This window comes from Neoarius graeffei, chromosome 10 (assembly GCF_027579695.1).
Source record: "Neoarius graeffei isolate fNeoGra1 chromosome 10, fNeoGra1.pri, whole genome shotgun sequence".
Taxonomy (NCBI): domain Eukaryota; kingdom Metazoa; phylum Chordata; class Actinopteri; order Siluriformes; family Ariidae; genus Neoarius; species Neoarius graeffei.
Window position 1 is genome coordinate 54,309,642 of NC_083578.1, and position 3,533 is coordinate 54,313,174.

The following is a 3,533-nucleotide window of genomic DNA, read 5'->3' on the forward strand; positions in this document are numbered from 1 at the left end:
GATACAAATCAAGAGCTTCAATTACTGTTCGTTTCAAACATCAGAATGGGAAAAATTGTGATGTCTGTGACTTTCACTATGGCATGGGTGTTGGTGACAGATGGATTGATTTGAGTATTTCAGAAACTGCTGATCTTCTGGGGTTTTCACACACAACAGTCTCGAGAATGGTGCGAAAAACAAAAAAACACTGAGTGAGCGACAGTTCTGTGAGTGGAAACGTTTTGTTGATAAGAGGAAAATGGCCAGATTGGTTTGAGCTGCCAGGAAGGATATAGCAATTCATAGCAGCTCTTTACAACCGTGGTGAACAGAAAAGCATCTCGGTATGCAACATTAGAAGACCACATTGCATTCCATTCCTGTTAGCCAAGGACAGGAATCTTAGAATCAAGAACAAGTTCCTATTAAAGTGGCCAGTATACAGTTTTGATTATCGGTTTAACATGTACAATATCTCATCTCATCTCATTATCTCTAGCCGCTTTATCCTGTTCTACAGGGTCGCAGGCAAGCTGGAGCCTATCCCAGCTGACTACGGGTGAAAGGCGGGGTACACCCTGGACAAGTCGCCAGGTCATCACAGGTGTAGGTGCAATTGGTAATTGAGTGATCAATCTCATTAAATCTGAAGGTTAATAATTAAATCGAATCAGTCTCATTGAATCATACCATTGAATCAGTCTCATTGAATCGTTTTCATTGAATCATTTGAATCGTTTTCATTGAATCAGTCTCATATTATCATTAAATCACTCATGGAATCAGTCTCATTGGATCAGTCTCATTAATTAATACCATTAATTTTGGTGCTTAATAATAAATTACTAAACAGCTAAATTATGGTATATTCCAAATTATTATGATCACTTACCATATTACATAACTCATATGCACCTTGAATTATTTGAGAGTGTGTGACTTCAAAAGTATTGGAACAACAAATAAAACACACAGTTTCCATAATAATTGAATTTATTATAACAAAGATAAAAATGAATAATAACAGTTGAAATATATATAAATATGACGATATGGTTGATGAGCGTGTGTGTGTGTTTGGTGAAGACAAAAGATTAGCTTTGTGTGCTAATTGAGATGTGTTGACCACGTGTGGAGATTAGCCTTGTGTCGCTAGCTAAGACAAAGGAATGCTAGCTCAGGTGTGTTTGTGTGTGGCCTAAGCAAAAGTTAGCATGGATTGCTAGCTAAGGTGTGTTTGTGGTAAACAAAAGGTTAGCCTAGCTTGCTAATGTGAGGATCTGTGTTTTGTGTGGCTTCCTGCACTGATAATGCAGGGCTCTGATTTGTGTGGCTGCTTGTTTTGTCACATGAGCCAGGTCACATGACCAACTAGGAAGTTATAAAGTTTGGCTGGGGGAGTGATCACTCTCTTCCTCCTGCCATTGTGTCTGGGTTCCCCTGTCATGCAGGGTGAGTGCTTTGTGTTCCACTTCATGGAGGACACAGAGGTGACTGCCTGATTTTAAAGACTTGACCACCTATTGAGTAGCTGGGCTACAGACATTGATCTGGTAACATGTTTTATATTTGACATTCTTAATTGTTTTATAGTGATGTTTAAAAGGTACTGATTTATGCCTCTGTATCTGCAGCACTGGAATGTCCCATTTTACTCCTGTTACTGTGCTGTGGGGGAGCACTGAACGCTCTTGCAAAGTAGGCCTATATTCATTGCATGTGTTTATTATGCTTGTGCTTTTCATAAGTGTTTTGAATGAAATTAGAATCTAATATGTTTTTCTTTTGTAAAGGACCAGGCCAGCCACTGTTTTACTGTCAGTTCACGCCTCTTTTGTGGTGTTTTGTTTGTGTTTGGCTGTTCTGTCTGCCCTTAAATAGCCATAGTACTCACTTGCCCGGAGTGTTTCTACCTGGGTAAATATTGCCCTGTAGTTATACTGTATGTAAGCTTTAATTTTAGTTTATTGTTGTACTGGGAGCTGGCTGTTCTCCTGCTTTTGTCTCCGTGTAGGTTCCCTCTGTACAAGGCCGGATCCGCACCTGACTAGCTCCTTTCTGTGGGGGGCTGCACTGAGGGGGGGGGGGACACTTCTATCTTGGTGTGTACTGGTAATATACAACACGGTGCGTCATATTGTAGTGATATTCACAGCTATTGCATGTGTGTGTGCAGTGCTTGCTGTGTGCATGCTTGTGTGGTGTGGGTTTTGCTGTCTCTTTCCTCTCTCTTACTAGGGCCACCTGAGATGGGAGCTGTGTGTGCCGATCCGACCTTGTTACTTTAAGGAGTCCCAGCCAGTTGCCCTCCATCGTCCCTGTCTGTCTTTCACATCATTAATTGTATTTATACTAATTTGTAATAAATTTGAACTGCTCATAGATGTGCCTTTTGTGAACTGTTCCTTTGCGGGGAAGGTTTAGCATTAGTCACACTGCAGAGTTGAGGGGTTTCCCCCGCCCAGATAGGGGGTGGCGTAGTCCATTGGTATTCTGCATGTCAGGTACTACACTAACGAGACAAAAGAATTAGCCGTGTGGCTAGCTAAGGCCCAAGGATCCTACCTCATGGAGTTAAGACAAAAGAATGTTATCTAAGGTGTGGGGGAGGGTGACCATGTGGTAAGGCCTTACAGTCCCTTGAAACAATGCAGTTAGCTCTGGATGCTAATGGGACAAAAGAATTAGTCATAGGCTAATTTCACTAGCTTATAACAGTACTAAATCCACTGAAATCTTGATGCGGTCAAGATGCATGTAATTAATGAAATTAAAGTGTTAGAGGTAGCATGCAACCTGTCTATTAAACAATTGAGGGATCAAAACAAAATAGAACAATCAATTCAACACAAAAATCAGTGTGCACACTTAAACAGTTGCTGAGTTTAAATTCACACTACTTCAATAAAAGCTAATTCCTAAGATTAGGTTTTTGCCCAAAATGCCAAGTCTTACTTCAGTATCTTGCTTATAGCAAAATTATGGAGATATGTTCAGAGACTTTGGAGTTTCCGTCGTGAAGCACGTGAGTTGCTTCTGTAGAAAATGCAGAGAATTTCTTGGTCCGATGGTCGCTCGTGATGAAAAGAGAGTCTCTGATCAGAATAATGTGCACAGCGCTTTAATTAGGAGGAATTTCGGTCGCTCCTATCTTTTAATTAAAACTGCTCTGGCTGCAGTCGTATGTACTTGATGATAGAAATAAAACTGGTTATAACTCATCTGAGTTAGATTGCACGATTCTAGAGTCTACTGTGGCCAAAGGTAAGTAAAGAAAAGCACGAAACTCTGTTTCTTGCAAGAAAGAAAAGAAAAAGACATCTTTATCTTGGATGCTCTGGTGAGTGGGCCTCCTTATCTCTGCAAAACGCGCCGGTCACGACGAGTTTCACAGCACCAAAGAGAAAGAAGGAAGTGTTGCACCATTGCTTATACCTTCCTGGAGGATGTGATGTTGGTGATCCCGCCCAGCGTGATGTAGGTCAACACGGAAGTTGGCTGATAGGAAATGTAGTTTCTTAGAGACGGGCTGTCGTAGTTCTTAAACGGAC

The 3,533-nt window shown here is 41.1% G+C and overlaps 1 long non-coding RNA gene across 1 annotated transcript; it reads left to right on the forward strand.

Annotated features, from left to right (window-relative positions):
• The first annotated feature begins 1,405 nt into the window (after nucleotides 1–1,405).
• LOC132892530 (uncharacterized) lies at nucleotides 1,406–2,364 on the forward strand. Its single transcript, XR_009655454.1, has 2 exons — nucleotides 1,406–1,535; nucleotides 1,617–2,364. It is a non-coding gene; the product is annotated as an uncharacterized LOC132892530 (long non-coding RNA).
• Nucleotides 2,365–3,533: the final 1,169 nt, after the last annotated feature.